The 20,166-nt window shown below is 35.5% G+C and overlaps 1 protein-coding gene across 14 annotated transcripts in view; it reads right to left on the reverse strand.

Moving 5' to 3' along the window:
- LCORL (ligand dependent nuclear receptor corepressor like) overlaps window positions 1-20,166 on the reverse strand; it is a 158,698-nt gene that overhangs the window by 124,727 nt on the left and 13,805 nt on the right. The gene's annotated exons all lie outside the window — the stretch shown is intronic.

Consider the following 20,166-nt stretch of genomic DNA (forward strand, 5'->3'; position numbering starts at 1 on the left):
TATACAATGTTAGAAGCAGTATATATCCATACTCCATGTCCACCCTCTATGCCACAGTTACACCTTTTATATCCACATCTGTTATAAATCTCATAATGCATTACTTTTACTTTAAAAGATCAATTATTTTAAAGAAATTAAAACAAGAGAGTCTCTTACATTTATCCACGCATTTACAATTTCTGTCATTTTTTTTACCCTTTGTGTAGATCTTATGCCTAAAGAATTTCCTTCAATATTTCTTGTACTGCAAGTTTGCTAGCAATAAATTCTTTCAACTACTCTTTTTCTGGAAAAAAAAGTTATTCTGTCTTCATTTTTTAAAAACATTTGGTTGGGTATAGAATTCTAGGTTGACAGCTTTTGATCGCAGCACTTTAAAGATGTTCTTCCATTGTCTAATGGTTTGCAAAGTTGCTGCCATGTCAGCAATTCTTTCTTATCTTTGTTCCCCTGCACATACTGTGTCTTTCTCTGGCTGCTTTTAAGATTTTCTCTTTATCACTGATTTTCACCAATTTGATAATTACGTGCCTTGGGTGACTTTGTTTGTACTCTGCTTGGGATAAGTTGAGCTACGTGGATTTGCATAGGGTTATAGTTTTCATCAAATTCCAAACAATTTTGGGCATTACTTCTCCGAATATTTTTTCTGTGGCCTCTTTTTGTTCTGGGATTCCAATTATATATTGTTAGGCTGCTTGATATTGTTCCATAGGTCACTGAGGCTCTGTTTACTTTTCTCTCCAGTTTTTTTCCTATCTGTTCTTCATTTTGGGTAGTTTCTGTCGCTATTTTTCAAATTGACTGACCTTTTCTTTTGCAGTGCCTAGTTTGCAGTTAAGAAACTATACAAGTTTAAAATATACAATCTGGGAAGTTTTTACATATGTCTACACCCATAAAACCAACACCATAATCAAGATAACAAACATTTCCAACACTCCCAAAGTATCCTCATGCTCATTTTTAATTCTCTTCCTCCACTCACAACTCTAGGCAAACACTAATATACTTTTGGTCATGATCAATTAGTTTACAGTTTCTAGAATTTCATGAAAGAATCTTACAGTACAGACTTTTTTTTATTTTTGCCTGACCTTTTTCACTGAGCAGAATGGTTCTGAGATTCATCTATACTATTGCCTGTATCATTATTTTATTTCCCAGTATATTCCACTGTATGGATACACTACAATTTTTTATCCATCCACAAGTTGATGGATACATGTTTTCATTTTTCTTGTGTAAATAATTAACAGTGAAATGGCTGGGTTTTATGGTAGGTTTATATTTAGCTTTTTAATAAATCAAACTGTTTTCAAAAGTTATTGTATCATTTTTATATTCTTGCCAGTCATGTACGAAAGGTACAGTGGCTTTGCACCTCAAACACCACTTGGTATGGTCAATTAATTGTGTTTTTTTCTTTTGTTTACTTTTTCTTTTTTCTTACCATTCTAATGGCTAAAAAACCTTTCTAATGTCATCATATCTCATGTGGTTTTAATATGCATTTCCCAGATGATGAGTGTTACTGATCATCTTTTCATGTGCTTACTGTCTTTTGTATACATATTTCTCTGTCTATTCAAATCTTTTGTACAATTTTTAATTGGGTTGTTTGACCTCATCGTTGAGTTGTAAGAGCTTTATTGGTTTATTTTTCAATATATTGTGGATACAATTCTTTTATATCATAAATATGTTGTGACTATTTCCTCCCAATCTATGTTCTGCCTTTTTGTTTTCTTAATAGCATCTTCCAAAAAACAAAAGTTAATTTTGATGAAGAGCAATTTCTTCATTTATTTTTCCTTTATGGTTTTTCTTTTTGTGCACTAAGAAACTTTTCTCTACCCTAAGACTGCAAAGTTTTTCTCTTAAAAGATTTAGAGATTTAAGTTTTACATTTAGGTCTATGGTCCATTTTGATTATTTTTTGTGAATAGTGTGTTAGGGTTGATGTTATTTTTTTCTATAATGACATCTATTTGATCCAGCACCATTTGATGAACCATTTGTTTCCTTCTTCTATTCTCCATTTCCCTCTTTATTATGTTCATGTTATCCTTTTAGTCCCTGAGTATACTGAGCAAATTTTAATAGTTTTAACATCCTTATCTGCTAATTCTATTATTTATTATTTCTTGTTCTAATTCTACTGACTGATACTTCTCCTGATTATGAGCTCCATTTTCCTGCTTTTTTGCATGTCTAGTAATTTTATTTCGATGCCAGACATTACGAATTTTACATTGTTGAGTGCTGGATTTTTTTTTGCCTTTAAAGAGTGGCATACTTTGTTTATTCAGGAAGTCAAGTTACTTGAAGATCATCTTGAGGTTTTTAGAGCAGAAGCAGAAAAGCCTCTTCACTACCAAGTTTAGCTTTCTTGGATCTCCACTGAATACCTCCTTGTAATCCATGACTGCTCTTACACTAGTTGGTGGGAACCTGAATGATTCCTAGCCGTGTGTGAGTTGTGATAACTGTTTGGATTATAGCTCAACTCTCTCCTAAAGGAGCTATTTATCAGGCCTTGTGGAATATCATCCTACATATGCATGGACTGGTTTTCAGCCAAAGATTCAAGGGCACGCCATGTTGGTTTCTTGAGCTCTTTCTCTGTGTAGCTCCCTCCTTTCTGGTACTATGTCCCCACGAATTTCAGCCACTTAAAACACCCTGAATGCTGATCTCTGTCTTCTCAAGTCAGTAAGACTACTGGGCTCTTTTTGGGTCCATCCTGCCAGTGCTACAGTCTTGAAATTATCTCCAGGTAAAAAGCTACAGTAATCATACAGCCTGTATCATTAGTTTCCTTTTTCTAAGGGGCCACAGTCCTCTGCTGCCTGTTTTCCAATGTCTAAAACAAATTTCTTTTAAATATACAGTCCAGTTTCCTAGCTGTCTACAACTCAGAATAAGCCCAAACTCTCTTCACTTCCTCATGGTCAGAGGTGGAAGTTCATCCTCTGACTTGCTAATTTTAGTAATTTTATTTATACAAGTTTTATGTTCTTTTTCAAATATTTAACATCTTTTCAATAGCTCCCCATTCCTTGTAGATATTTAGGTCTGTCATTTCTTTAAATAGGGTAAGCACAGTCATTTTAAAAATCAGTATCCGATCATTCCAATATCTTATATTGTACGGGTCTGCTCTACTGTCTGATGGTTCTTGCTCACCTTGCCTTGTTTCTTTGTGCACTTAATTCAGTACTTACGAGCTTCTGCCCTCAAAAGATTAAAAATTCCCTAAGGCCTAGGATGGATGTGTTGTCTCCGAGATACTTATCATTTGCTTCCACAAGGCACCTAAGGGCACTATCAGTTAGAAATCATCTTGTGGCAGGTAGAAGAATGAACAGCCCCACAGAGATGTCCATGTTCCAATATCCAGTACCCATGAATAAATTATGTCACATGGCAAGAAGGAATTAATGTTGCAGATGGAATTAAGGTTGCTAATCAGCTAACTTTAAAATAAGATTATCCTAGTGGACCCCATATAATCACAGGATCTTTAAGTTGGGAAGAAAGAGGCAGAAGAGTCAGAACGAGAGATGGCATCATGAGAAAGCCTCAACTGGTCATTGCTGGCTTTGAAGATGGAAGATGTCCATAAGCCATGGAATGCTGGCAGTTTCTGAAACCTGGAAAACGCAAGAAAATGCATTCTGCCCTAGAGCCTTCACACAGGAACACAGCCCTGCCAACAACATGATTTTAGCTCACTGAGGCCCATTTCAGACTTCTGATCTCCAGAACTATAAGATAATAAATCAATGTTGTCTTAAACCACTGAATCTCCGTCTATTTGTTACAATAGCAATAGGAAACGAATACACACTTGTCTTAGTCCATTTGGGTGCTATAACAAAATACCAGAGGCTGTGTGGCTTATAAACAACAAACATTTATTTCTTACAGCTCTGGAGGCTGGAAGTTCAAAATTAGGTGCCAGCCTGGTCAGATTCTGGTGAAGTATTTCTTCTGGGTTATAGAATGCCAACTTCTCCCTATGTCCTCACACAATGGAAGGGGCGAGCTAGCTCTCTGGGGCCTCTTTTATAATGGTCCTAATTGCATTCATAAGGACTCCACCCTCAAGACCTGATCATCCTCCTAAAGGCGCTACCTCCTAATACCATCACTTTGAGCATTAGGTTCCCAACATACGAATTTTGGCGGGACACAAACATTCAGACTATAGCAACATTTCAAACCAATTTCATGGCCTGAGGTTCCTTGATTGACTCGAGGTATGGATCTGCTAGAGGGCCAGTCTGTGACAAGTCCAATCTCAGATATTTTTCTCCCTTTACTTTTTCCTTTTCCTGCTCTGATCATCAAGCAACTTCCTGGGACTGCAGGGAGGAAGGATGATTTAGGTCTAGTTGCTTTTATCGTGAAGGCACGGCCCTCTGAAGTCCCAGCTTAATTTGGAGAAGATCTCCTATAAGAATCTCTAACTTGGACAAGGCCTAGGGCTGGAATTCTCTTGCCTAGTCAGCCAGAACAGCAGAAATATATGGTATTAACAAAAGACTTCAGGCTTACGCAGCTTTTTACCTCTTATTTTCTACTTACCTTTAACATTAGCCTGGGTATTCCCAACTGTCTTTTCAGCTCTTTTTAATTATTTTTTAAATCCAGCATTGTTCATTGTTTTCAGCAGAAGGATTAATCTAGATTACTTATTTTGTGTGTGTGTGTGTGTGTGTGAGGAAGATCAGCCCTGAGCTAACATCCAGCTGATCTTCCTCCACTTTCTGTGGGATGCCGCCACAGCACGGCCTGACAAGCGGGGCGTCGATGCGCACCCGGGATCCGAACCCGGGCCGCCAGCAGTGGAGCGCGCCCACTTAGCCGCTACACCATGGGGCCAGCCCCTAATCTAGATTACTTATATCACCCTTATCAAAGATCAAAATTCCTAGTTCATTCAGTTGACTATAATAGAGTTCATTTACATAAATACATTCATCCATTTCTCTATTGAGAGCTGTGTGACTTCTCACTTTCTTAGTTATTACAAACAGAGCTGCACTAAAAATCTTCACAAATGTGACAAATATAAAAAGAAATGGGAAAATTTGAACAGACATCACCAAAAACAGACAGATGGCAATAAGCACATGAAAAAGTGCTCAACATCATGTATAATGATACATGCAATGAAACTCCAATGAAACATCATTACACACCTATTAGAATGGCTAAAACGAAACTGCTAATACCACATGCTGGTAAGGATGCACAGCAACTGGATTTCTCATAAATTGCTGCTAGGAATGCAAAATGGACACAACTTTGGAAAACAGTTTGACAATTTCTACTAAGTTAAACATACACTACCACATGATCCAACAATCCCACTCCTAGATATTTATCCAACAGAAATGAAAACTGTATTTATGCAAAAACCTGTAAACAAGTGTTTACAGAGTTTCATTCACAATTACCCAAAACTGGAAACAACCCAATGTCCTTCAACAGTTGAATGGATAAACAAACTGTGGGACAATAGAATACTATGCAGCAAAAGGAACAAATTACTGATACATGCAACAACACAGATATATCCCAAATGCATACTGTTAAGTGAAGAAAGCTAGACTCAAAAGTACATACTGTATGATACCACTAATATGACCCTCTGGAAAAAGCAAAACTATAGAATCAAAGAACAGATCAACGGTTGCTAGTACCTGGGTGTAGATAAGGAGATGACTACCAAGGAGCACAAAAGAACTTTTAGGGATGATGGAACTTTTCTATATCTTGATTGTTGAGGAGTTGGTTATCCAACTGTCTGTATGTCAAAACTCACAGACCTGTACTTTGTAAATTATACCTTAATAAACCTCCCCAAAAACATTTTTTTAAGTATGGCATAAGAGATGGTTTCTGAAGCAGAGAAAAGTGAAGGTCATTATCGAGAACTAAATGAACTGTGAGGCTAGACAGCTTGACAGGTTATCCTTAAGAACAATAAAGTCAACCATGAATGATGTCAGGGTTTAGAGTAAAGATGGATGACTGAAAATTAGCTGTCAAAGTCACTAGTGAATGTGGAAAGGTAACTTAGCTTTGGGATAAAACAATGATTTAAAAGCAAAAGCATGGCACAAAGTACACATAGAAAAACTATCTTAAACAATACAAGCTTTTAAGACTAACAGGATGAGAAGGCAAATATAAGGACAATGTGATATGTTGATATGTATGTGAGATTTTATGTAAGATTTCATCACATGACCCTAATTCTTTCCCTGGTGAAATCAATTTATATATGTATAGGTAGAAATCAGAGGAAAATCAGAATAAATACTATTTTAAAAAGTGAAAGATTAATAAAATAACTTAAGTTACTCTACTTTACCTAGCCAGACCTCTTTCACGGCTAGTCAAACCTCTACTCTAGTGAGGTGTTCTTACCCTGTCTCAACTCTATTTCAAAAACACTCTGTTCATTCCTTTTTCTTTGCCTCTGCAGGCCTCTATTTCTTGTTCTTCTCCATCCTTTCTTTTGCCTAACTCAAATCCTGGGTCTTCTAAGAAAGTACCCCTAATTAAACCATTCTTCATTAATATCTGTTTGTCTTTAAATGCCTGCTGCATGTATTTTACCACACAATTTAAGTATCTAAGCTATATCAATGAAGACTTTCCAACTCCAAGTGTAGCTAAACTCAACTGAGTTCAAAAAACTGGGGTTCTGGTGGTTATACCTTTCAAATTTGAAATCAGAAATATCAGGAAATCTATTGTTCCCATAGCCATAAAGTGGCATTCTAATATTTGGCATCTAAAGCCATCCCATCATAGCCTCATATTGCTGGATAGATTAACAAATCCCAAAACAAACAAAAACCAAAACAAAAAACCCACCTTTTTTAGAAGATGCTCCTAGATCTTTCATTTGGAAAATACAGTCACCAAATCTATTACAAACAGGCAAGAAGAAGAAGGTGTCTTTTGTCCCTTTCCTAGGACAAAAGACCAGCCCTGGGCAAAGTTGAAGCCTTCCTCAACAACAACAAAAAATCTCATTTTCCTTTCTTATGTTCTCTTTGGCCCAATAATACCATGTCTGAAGGCCCAAACTTACACTGAATCTAATCTCCCCTCATCCTGGTCAAAAAGAAGTACATCTGAATCTAGGATTACAGAAGTGAAGCATACCAAGTGATGGCAAGATACAAGGAGTAGTGGGTAACTAAAGTAAAGCAGAGCTAAAACTTGCTGATGAAAGTAACCATATTACAAACCTGAGGGTAGGTACCATACTAATGCTTTCTGTATTTCCTACTTTGCTTATCACAATGCTAATTATTAAAGTTGACATGATGGCTTCAAACTTAATACCATTTTTTTTGCGGGGGAAGATTCGCCCTAAGCTAACATCTGTTGCCAGTCTTCCTCATTTTTCTTCCTTTTTTCTCCTCCAGAGCCCCAGCACATAGTTGTGTATAGCTATAAGTCCTTCTAGTTCTTCCATGTGAGCTGCTGCCACAGCATGGCTACTGACAGACGAGTGGTGTGGTTCTGCGCCCGGGGAACTGAACCAGGGCTGCTGAAGCAGAGCGTAACTGAACTTTAACCGCTAGGCCATCAGGGCTGGCCCTAATACTACATTTTTATAATGAAAATACATCTGATACAATGCTTTTTTACTGTTAATTTACCTTCAGATTCTTGAGTTGCTAGATTCAATTCTATGTTTTAAAATCTGATTAAATGTATGCAATTATCATTCAAGTAGCAGATCTGATAACTCTGACCTAGATAACATACAAACTGATTATCTTTTCCCAACGTCACAATTATTTAAAGGAGTGCTTCTTCAGTCAGTACAGATGAAAAATCCATTTAAGTGTATCTTTACTTCCATGGTGGTAAAACCATGCACCATACTCAATATAAAATTATATTGACTAAAACTATAACTTACACAAAATTTCAATACTTTCTATCTGCTAGAATCTTGCTGTTAAACACTGACTCTTGAATTTAAATGTAATAGACATTAAGGCAAAAGGCAAGAATTCAGACTTTGAGATTGGAGGAGTCAAGAAAAGATGGTGTCAGGGAAAGTTTTCCAGAAATGATGGCAGCCAAACTGAGTCTTAGTGGAAGAATAAGAGTTACCTAGGCAAAACAAGGAAGAGTACATTACACATTTAGAAAAGGAGAGCAGCATGTATAAAAACACAGGGAAAGGAGAGCTTAATATGCTCAATAGCACTACCCAATAGAACTCTGTGTAATGATAGAAATGTTCTCTATCTGTGCTGTCCAACACACGAGTTGAGAAACTGATTTTAAAATTTTATTTAGTTTTAATTAATTTAAACAGCCATGTTTAGAAATCGAGAAAGTATGGGAAAAATAAAGAATATGACGTGAAGAAAGGGCAATATAAGAGAATGGAGAGATGTACACAACATGGATCCTGAAGGGCCTAGATTGTTTTGCCAAATAGTTAATTTTTATCCTGGAAGCCAGAATGAGGCTAAGTAGTCAAGAGACAGGATTAGCTTTGCATTCACAAAACATCACTCAAATACACTAAAATGGGAAAAGAATAAAGATAGAATGTTCAGGGGCCGGCGCCGTGGCGTAGCGGTTAAGTGCGCGCGCTCTGCTGCTAGCGGCCCGGGGTTCGGATCCCAGGAGCGCACCGACGCACCGCTTGTCAGGCCATGCTGTGGTGGCGTCCTGCATAAAGTGGAGGAAAATTAGCCGGATGTTAGCTCAGGGCCGGTCTTCCTCAGCAAAAAGAGGAGGATCGGCATGGATGTTAGCTCAGGGCTAATCTCCTCACAAAAAAAAAAAAAAGAATGGTTAGAAAACTTGCAGAAATACAGCAGAGAAAAAACCTGAACATAAATTTAGGCAACAGAAGTTCACCTAAGAGAAAGATGATGGCTTTGAGTGATATAATACAGTTAAATGGAAATAATAATTAAATGGTGACATAGTTTCACAATTTTAAGCTGGGAGTGAGAAGAGTAAAGATTTCTGGCTTGAGAAATTGAGTGAATAAACATTCACTGAGACAGGAAATCCATGAAGTGGTGTTTTGTTTTGTTTTGTTTTATATGATTGGTAGATATAAAAGGAGTTTACTTTTGGATATGCTCAGTTGGATATGCGGGCATAAATTAAACAAAAACATCCGGAGGTAGAAACACTGACTTCGAGGTCATTAGTATATACATGGAAGATGGAGTCTCATTTTCTAATTAATTAAAACAGGTTTTCATCAAGTACAGAATCAAAATATTTTAAAATTACCAGCAAAACTTTTTTCTATTTTAATTGCTAATATTGTAATGATATTATTGTTTTTTACTTCAAATGTTCAGTATTTCAGTACATCATAGAAGAAAAGTCAATATGTCATCTGGTACCACACTACCCCCAGCCCCAACTTCTGCCAAGTCTCAAACCCTAAAAAATGCTACATTGTATCCCACCTCAGGCATTCACATCAAGCTGTTCCTTCAGCCTACAATACATTCCAATCCCCATTCCCATCCCCAAAACATATCTGGATAAAACTCCTACTTTCTTAAAATCTTGGTTTTTAAGAACCACCGAAACTGTAAAACTCCTAGAAGAAAACATAGGGAAAAAGCTCCTTGACACTGGTCTTGGCAATGACTTTTTTGGATATGATACCAAAAGCACAGGCAACAAAAGTAAAAATAAACATGTGGGACTACATCAAACTAAAAAGCTTCTGCACAGCAAAGAAAATAATCAACAAAATGAAAAGGCAACCTAGGGAAAATATTTGCAAACCATGTATCTGATAAGGGGTTAATATGCAAAATATATAAAGAATTCACACAACTCAATAGCAAAAAACCATCCAATTAAAAAATGGGCAGAGGAACTGAATAAACATTTTTCCAAAAAAGACACCCAGATGGCCAAAAGGTACATGAAAAGGTGCTCAACATCACTAATAAGGGAAATGCAAATGAAAACCACAATGAGATATCACCTCACACCTGTTAGGATGGCTGTCATTAAAAACACAAGAAATAACAAGTGTTGACAAGGATGTGGAGAAAAGGGAACCCTCATGCCTTGCTGGTGGGAACGTAAATTGGTGCAGCCACTGTGGAAAACACTATAGAGGTTCCTCAAAAAATTAAATATAGAACTACCAGCAATTCCACTTCTGGGTATATATGCAAAAGAAATGAAATCACTATCTCCAAGAGATATATGCACCCCCATGTTCACTGCGGTATTGTTTACAACAGCCAAGACATGGAAACAATTTAAGTGTCCATCAATGAATGAGTAGATAAAGATGTAGTACATAGAGACAATGGAATATTATTCAGCCACGAGAAAGAAGCAAATCCTGCCATTTGCAATAACATGGATGAATCTAGAAGACATTATGCTATGTGAAATTAGCCAGAGAAAGACAAATACTGTCTGATCTCACTTTTATGTGGAATCTAAAAAAAAAAGAAAAGTCAAACTCATAGAAACAGAAAGTAGAAGAGAATGGTGGTTACCAGGGGCTGGGGATAGGGGAGATGGGGAGATGCTAGTTAAAGAATAGCTAGTCAAAGAGCCTTCAGTTATAAGAGGAATAAGCTCTGGGGAGCTAATGTACAGCATAGTGACTATAGTTAGTAATACTGTGTTGTATACTTGAAATTTGCTAATAGAGTAGATTTTAAGATTTCTCATCACACACAAAAAAAGGTAACTATGTGAGGTGACAGATGTGTTAATTAAACTGATTGTGTTAAACACTGCACAAAGTAAACATATGTCAAATCATCATGATGTATAGTTTAAATATATACAATTTTATTTGTCAATTATTACCTCAATAAAGCTGGAGGAAAAAAAGAATCACTGCCTCAATTTAAAGCTTCGTCTAACCTAATCTAGCTTAAACCCATTGTTACACGCTTCATATTATATAATACCCTGTATTATTCCCTTTGGAGCACTTATCACAATTCTAATTAATCATGTGTTATTCTTTTAATGTCTCTTTCCAACTAATCAATTATTCATTTAACAAATATTTGCATGTCTACCAGGTGTCCTAGAAGCTGGGGATACACTGGTGAGTAAGAAGAGACCAGAATTCTCCCATAACTCAAACTGGGGGGATGGGAAGTGATAGGGGAAAAAAATCACATACATAAATTTTTATTTCATATTTTTATTTCATAAATGCCACAAAATTTTATAAGCTTCAAGAAGGAAGGGACCATGTCATCTTGCTTGCTATGCTAGCCCTAGTATCTGGCCCATGTATGACACTTAAATACATGAATAAATGTTTGAGGAACAATTTCACTCTGAGACCAAAGGCATTCACTCTCAAAACAACTTTTAGAACACAGCTTAATTTGTAAATTAAAAACTGCCTGTTACTAATAATTATCTTTCTTCATATAAAATATCTTTCTGAAATTCACAACCATTTATTTATTTACATCCTACCTTTGTCTAAGAAGAAAGACCCACATCTGTGTCTGGCTTAGTTTAGTGTTTTTCTAGTTCTTAGAATCTAAGACTCTTAGTTTCAGTTAACCACTGCCTCTTTCTTGAGCAGTTCCTTACTATTCTGTTCCTTCTGTAAACATATGTCATATATATTTTCTACTATGACTTAAGAATTGTGATGCCTTTATTAATAAAAGTGTCTCTAGTAAAAGGTCCTTAAGTCTCCCTAATCCCCAAACGTGAGCATATAAATGGGTGAATTACTGCTATCTATTGGTATCAAGGAGGCTTCTACACACCCTACAGTGCACAGGACAACTCCTCACAACAAAGAACTGTCCAGCCCAAAAATGTCAATAGTGCCAAGGTTGGTTCGAAACTCAGCATTAAGGAAACCGAGCCAACATGTCTGAATAGACACTAAAAGAGAAAAACCAAAAGAATACCTTAATTATCCACCTCTTTCTCTAATTTACACTTACACAACAAATGGAAACCAAACTAGCCATAAGGAATCACTGAGGAATAAGCACATGTACAAGATAAATGGTTGCCCTGTTTAAGACTTAAACAAAGCTGATTTGATACTAGAATAATTATTTTATTGTATTTAAATGCTTTTTAGTCATTGTTGGGGAAATTGGTCTCATTCTCTCCTTAAGAGCTATTAGCATTCCCTGATTTTCATACCTAATATGAGTCTGTTTTGCCCTCTCATAAAATATAGAATGATAATGGATATGGAATTAAGAACGACGTTGCAGTCCCAGATTTACCATCATACCAGCTATGTGATCTTAGACAAATGACACAACTTCACTGAATTACTCATTATTTTCTATAAGATTTGGAATATTACCAACACTTCATATGTTGAAGATTTAATTATTGTATTCAAACATTTAATAAAACACATATATTCCAGGTGCAGAGTTAATTTGTATGGAATTTCTTAGTAAACTGTAAGGCAATACAAATGCTAGAAATATAAAATGACAGAAACTAGAAATATACAATTCAGGTATGCGAACTAGATTTTACTTCTACCTGAGTACACAGGCACGAATTCAGGAAATACATTCTAATCAGGCTGTGTCCATATTATTTCCCTTTATCTTTTACTAAGTTTGTAAGTTAGTCTTATAAAGTCAAAATACCAGACTATTCATATTTTATAGCACTGATAATGCCTCATTTTAAGCAAACCTAATAGGTAAAACAACTAAATTTATATGTAAATGAAAAGAAAAAATATGGAGCAATAATACACTTTAGGAAGAAACATAATTTAAATAGAAAATCTGTTAAGCATTTAAAATAATCATACACAAAAAAATTCAATGAGTAACTTTTATGAAAGACACCTCATACATAAAGTATATCTGATTTTTACACTGAAATAACTTACAGAAAGTACACTATGAATGCGTTATAGAACAGTGAGAGAAAAATATATACCTCCAGGATGGAGGAAACAGAATGGGACGGGCAAATGATAGATGAGAATTTCAATTTCACCCGTCATGTTTTATTGTTTAAGATGGAAGGTACTTGGATATACATTATATTACTCTGTAAATATTTTGGAAGCCTGATATAGTTCATAAATTGAAAAAAGCTTTATAATTCCAAAGAGTAAGCTTGTTACCTTAAAGATTCACCTCTACTGAACATCATTATCATTCTCAGCAGTATGGAAAATTTGAAGTTTACTGGAGTATCTCTCTGATTACCAAGGCTCTTATAATGGATATTGGAATCATCGTTCTAATCAACTTTCACCATTTAAAAGAGCAGAAGACTGTACTAACTCTGCTTAAGACTCTTCAATGGGTCTCTACTGCTTACAGGATGAATTATAAACGTTCTAAGACAGCATACATGGCCTTGCTTGATGTAGCCCCTGCCTGTTCTCCAACCTCATTTTAGATCACTCCATCATCATTAAATTATATGCCACTTATAAGAAACAACTAACCCATTACATTGTTTACACATTTGAGCTTTTGCACATGTTGTCTATCTGAAATGGCTTTTCTCCATCTTTGTTCATCTGTCAAGTGTCCTGTCTTTCAAACTAAACTAAGACATTTTCTTCCAGCTTTACAACTAGCTGAGTAATTACCCATATTAAGCAGCAGTTTTTTCATGTGGAAAATACACAGACCTGGTATACAAGTACTGTCTAAATGGTCTCACAAAGACTTTTCCAATCTCATTTGACAGCATTCATTGTTACCAGCACCTCATTCTCCAAGTATGTTCACATCCTAATTTGAGACATTTCTGTTTTGTTTTGGTTTTTTTTTTTTGGTTGAGGAAAGGGAGCTAGAATGTTTTATCTCCTTGACAAGAGGGACAACATTATTGCCTTTGTATTATCCCCAAGATCTGACATAGTGATCAGCCTAAAAAATGTAGATGAATTTCAAGGCTGACAGAGGATTTCGCTGAAGGGAGAGGGAGACCATCAATACTTAACACAATGCTTTTTCAATAAAGAGAGAGTTTTTAAATAATAAAAAACATGAGTAATATAAAAATGAGTATTTGTGGCAAATAACATGTTTTTGAGAAGACTAAAACAAGTGGCAAAGTTTTCATACATCCAAAAAAATTTTTGTTAAACTCCTAATAATCACCTGCCTTAAGGTCACAGTTTAGTAGGGAAGAAAGACGAAGCAGCAGACAAGATCAATAAACACTATATAAAATGTCTGAGATGAGTAAGAATAGAGAAAGTGGGAGAAATAAGATGGTAGAAGGTACACTATTATTATTATTTAATTGGGGGAGAGGCAGTGTTAGTAATGGGCATGGTGGTTAGAGCAAAGATGAAAACCTTAATTTCGAAGACAAATTCAAGATGAAAAAGGCTAAAAATGAAAAAGAAAACAGTCTTACAAATTAAAGAAATAATACTCAAGTATAAATTAAGTATAAGTAACCTGCAAAAGTAATCAGTTTTTAAGGTACGAAGAACTCAAAAGTACAATATACTATAAACTCTGGCTCACCTCCATGGCTTAACTCTATCTGAATTCGAGGACTTAATTCGGTAAGAAGAAATCGTTTTTAAAGCCACAAGGGGATGGGGGCGGGGGAGGAGAGTCTATGTTCCTTGAAATTTCAACTTACTTTTGATACAGTTTATCATTCATAAAATTCCTGTCTGGGTTCCAAATGTCTTTTGGCTATTTCCAAAACTTAAGACCAACCTCAAAGAACAAATATTATTTGCCACAAATAAGATTATTAAATGTGCCACGATTTATAAAGAAAGTTTCCAAAAATACTTTACACAAAAGCTGTATAATAGCATGAAAGTACAAAAGGAACAAACAGATGCCAGACAAATTAAAATTTTTTAACAAACTTGATAATAATCCATTTTAAGGTAACTCTGCACATCTAACTGAAGAGAATAAAACAAAGGCAGAGAGTAATTAAGTGTATTACCCAATTTTCATTAGATTTATGCTTATGTTTTATTTTTTAACAATGAAAAGATGAATGTATTGAAAAAACTCATTCACTTAACAATTATTTAAGTACTGAGTGGGTGCCAAGAAGACAGGAAAGAGAAAACATGGTTTTTTCTTTGTCCACACACAGTCACACACCTGAAACTTGGTGGGAAAAATAGCATAAAGGTTTACGATAAAGGAAGGAGAGAGTGATACCAGTGCACACAGAAGGATACCAAATCCAAACTTGGAGAGGCTAAGAAGGACTTCCTGGAAAAAGTGAAGTCTAGTTAGCTAAAAAGGTAGAAAAATAACCTAGAAGTTGAACCAAAATTAAAAATGTATAATATATAAGAATGTTAACTGCATTGTTTGAAATAATGTAAACTAGAAACAACCCAAAATCCTTCAAAACCAGAATAGGTGAACAAGTTATCACATATTTACAGATTAGAATATTAGAGAGCAATGAAAATGAATAAACTGTAGCTACAGGCAGTCACATGAATGAATCTCACGAACATAATACTGAGTTGAAGAAGCTAGACACAAAGGAATAAATACTATATAATTCCATTCAAACCAAGTTTCCTACAACAGGCAAAAATCATCTATGGTGTTTAAGAAGTCAGAATACTATTGATGTTTGAGGAGCGGGGAGAGACTAGTGATTGGGAGGAGTTATGAGGGAACTTCTGGGGGGTTCTATTTCTTGATCTGGTGGTGGTTACAAGAGTATGCTCACTTTGTTCACTGAAGTATAAGTTTATGATCTGTATATTTTTCTTTATGTAGTTATACTTTAAAAAAGTTTACAAAAAGAAGCAATGAATAGTAGCTACTGGTAATCTAGAAGGCCAGAGGCACAGTGCTTGAGGATCTGAAAAGCATTTAGTGTAACTCCTCTGTAAAATGTGAACTACAATATCTATTCTCAAAATTATCGTGAGCATTAAAAGACAGGATATGTGTAAAGCACATAGCTGGCACAAGTATTAATAGGTGTTCACCAAATGTTAGCTGCTATTATTACCATACTACTATTACTGTCCTACTGATGCAGCTGCTTGATGGTAGTGCCCAAGGCAGAATGACAAACAAAAAGGCAAAGGCAGTACAGAGGCGGCACGTTATGCCGAGCTTACTAAACCATATTATGAATTTAGACTTCATCCTAAGGTCCACGTGAACCAATGATGACGTTTATACAGAAAGTAATATGATCACATCTGGGTTTAGGAAAATTATCCAAAGAAAGAAGATGTGAAGCTAAAAAAAAAATAAATGTCAAGAAATCTTGCAGAGATGTCCAGTATAGAAAAAGAAGAAAAAAAGCACTGATTTGAAAATCAATATGTAACAACTTTTGAGAGAACAGCTTGCAATTTTCGCAGGGTTACACAGTTAATAAGTGACACCTAGAATAAAAGGTACTCCAAATTCACAATTTAGTACAAAATCTCAATTTAATACTTTTTATATAATTTTAACTTTAAGCACACAAATGGCAAAAGTACATTCTCTTCAACTGCTCATTAAAATTAAACTAAATATATATTTTTTTAAAAGTCTCAATCATCATAATTGCTATTACTAAAGACAAATTATACACGTGTGCATCTCTATATATCTAGATATCTGTATCTATATACATCTGTATCTCCATATGTCTCTATCCATATCTCCTAAAATTCAGACTTTCTAAGCCATACATTAATTTGGCATGGATTTTTAATAAACACTCAAGACATAAGTACCAAATTATCATGACTGTTGACGAATGTTACAAAACTAATGTAACAACCAACATTTTTAGTAAGTTATTGTTACTTCAACAACAATGAAATAAGATGAATGCTCTGAGGGATTTTGACACATTAGCTGTATCACTGTTAATTCAGCGCTCTACAAGATTAAAAAACAATGAACTGCTCTTCAGCATATGCAATGAGTCTATTAATAAGCAGTACCTTCTCTGGTTTGCTTGATGAATATAAAATGGCAGATAGATCCAAGACATAAGCAGCAATAGTTTCTTATTGGTTTTAGAGCTATTCAAAATGCAGAGCATAAAGAAGGGAAGGAGACAGAGAGAAAGAGGGAGGGAGGGAAGGTGAGAGGGAGAGCCGGAGAAAGAGAGAGAAAGAAGAAAAAAAAGAAAGAAAGAGTAAGCTTCTGGGGCCTAGAACTCAACTTTTTTGGCTCTTAACCAAACCATATACAACCAAAAATAGTTTATATTAAGCCTAAAAACAAGCAGTAAGATATCATGAACGTCATGATATTTTTCAAATCTCTGGCATAAATCTACAACTACTGCAACAAAATGTATAATCTGGGTTTATTCATATTAGAACATGAAATGGATTATGGCATTCAGAGAACCAATGTATAAAATGTCTTGGTCTGATTAAAAATTTTAATATTAAAAATTAGGCCAGAATTTCTAATATTGTTAAAGCTGGTCACAGAAACATGGAGATTCATTATGCTTTCTTCTACTCTTGTATATATTTAAAATTTCCCATAATGATTTTTACAAAGTATGCTCAAGTTTTCAAATATTCTCCTAGGAAAGCTACTCTTGATTTCCCCAAAGAAAGAGTAATCAGAGTTTAGGTAGGATTGGTATAAAACAGAGAATTGCACAACAGTAAATTCACTGAATGGAGTGTGGAAAGTGGCATTCTTGTAAACCTCCCCACTTAAAAGCAAACTAAGAAAAATGTCAATTGAATCCCAATAAAATATCAGAATAAGGGTATTACACATAATTAGGACAATATATATATATTTTAAAAAAACCCATTCACAATCTGGCATCAAGCCAATTTTTATACTCCCATGGTTTCTGCCACATTGTAACTTTCAGGGATGCTATAATAATCTTCCAAAAAAACAGAATATATCATACTTCCATGCTTTTGTCTCCGGTGCAAAAGGAAGTCATTGTTGGGTTGAGAGTAGAGCAAATACTTCATCAGAATGTTGTTTGTAGCATACAGTAAACTGAAGAAAAATCAGAGTAGAAGAGGGAAAACCACTAAGAATTTTTGCAGTAGTCCAGGCAAAGAAGTAAGGCTGGACTTAGACTGGAGTGGAAATGGAGGGAAAAGGATGGACTTATATATTCGGAAGCATAATCAATACTGGCTGGTGAACTGGGTGTAGGAAAGGAGAAGGACTGGGTATAGCAAAGGAGAAGGAGGATAAGTGAAAGATGACTCCCAGGTCTCTGACTTGTGAAACCGGGATATTGAGATGAAGAACATCAGTGGAGCAGATTGGGTGTTTGGTAGAGGGGGATCAAGAGTTCAGTTTTAGATACGTTATATTTAGGATACTTGAAAGACATACAAGTGGAGAGAGATCAAGTAAATCAAATATTGAGATAGGCTAGCAACTGGGAGGATATACACACGATAATAATCAAGGTCCAAAGCCACCCCTGGACCTTCAAATGTTAAGAATGTAAGAATGCAAAAGTGCCACATCACTCCTGCAGCAGAAGTAAGAGCCTTTGACTATGAAAGCTCAGCATTTATATAATGAGTCGAGGGGAATTTCATTCTATGATTAGTTTCCTTAGAGGTCTTGCTGTACATACGCTTGCAACAATTGGGTTACGGCAAACTAGCAAACCCTAATGTGTTGATCCTAGATACTGATAAACCTATATACTGACTCAACTACCTCAAATATGAAAATATGCTGCTCTATATCCTATCCTGGATAATGGTCCCACTATTCAAAAGTAGGCCTCCTAAACAGAAGCCTGGAAATGATTCTCGATCCTTCCTTTTTCTGTAAGCCCATAGCTCATCAACAGCTAAAATCTGTTGACTGTAAGGCCACATATCTTTTGAATTCTTCCTCTCTCCTCCACTTCTACTATACTCTTATTTCAGACCCTCATAATTTCTTGGTTGGGCTATCTTGACATCGCCCTAATTGATTTACCTGTCCTACTCTCCTATTACACTACTGGCAGAGTAAACGTATAAAACCACAAATTAAACTATGTCACTACCATGCTTAAAACCCTTCAATGATTTTCCACTTCCTATAAGATGAGTTATTTAACTTCTTTATCTATAAAGTGAGAATGATAAAAATAGTTCCTAATTATATGACTGTTGTGAAAATCAAACAAAATCTAGCGTAAGCACTTAGTGCCTAACCCATAGTAAAATAAAATAATTAAAATTAACAATAATTACTATTATATTCTGCTTAGAAGTTTCTCTATGATTCAGAGAGAAACTGAATTTCTCTTTTCTCACGTCCCAGAATCATCCTATGACTGTTCCTGGACCCATACAAGGAAACCTGATCACTCTCCTCCTTTATACCACAATTTTAATACTGTATATGTTTCTGGGGCCAGCCCCGTGGCCTAGTGGTTAAGTTCGGCACACTCCACTTCAACAGCCTGGGTTCGGTTCCCAGCTGTGGACCTACACCACTCGTTGGTGGCCATGCTGTGGCAGCGACCCACATACAAAATAGAGGAAGACTGGTACAGATGTTAGCTCAGGGCAAATCTTCCTCAGCAAAAAAAAATAAAAATATTGTACATGCTTCTATTACAGCATTTATTGTACCCTATAGGAAGACAGACTTGTCTTCCCTACAAGACTGTGCTCCATAAAGACAATCTACTTCACCAGAGACCTTTGGCACAATGTCTGGCCCATAAATTTTTACTGAAAAAAATTATGAGGGAGAAAAGAAATGCACGAAAGGATTATAGCAGATGGCCATGCTTCCTTTGACACTAAAAATCCTATTCTTCTGGATATAAAATAAACGAGCAATTTTAGAATAGGTCTAAAGAATGACAGGGTCAGCATAAACTCACTCTGTGACAGAGGATGAAAGCATCTGTGGGTTCAGACTGATGAGAAGCATGAACATAAGTTAATTAAGTAAGATAGTAAGATTAGATATGTAAGCTAATGTGTACTCATGGGGAAATTCTAACCCATTTATGAGTTATACTTATGCCAGAATAGAAATATTAAAAGATCAAGTAATAACACAAAGGAGAAAAAAATAGGTAATGATTAGGCTGATGTCATAATATTAGGGTGTAAAAAAATAATACAAATTTTACTATGGCACTGTTTTCCTACACTCTAAATGGGTATAGGGGAGGACAGACAAAGGACAGTTAAAATGAAATAATAAATTT

This window comes from Ceratotherium simum, chromosome 8 (assembly GCF_057802395.1).
Source record: "Ceratotherium simum simum isolate JZ-2026a chromosome 8, ASM5780239v1, whole genome shotgun sequence".
NCBI lineage: Eukaryota > Metazoa > Chordata > Mammalia > Perissodactyla > Rhinocerotidae > Ceratotherium > Ceratotherium simum.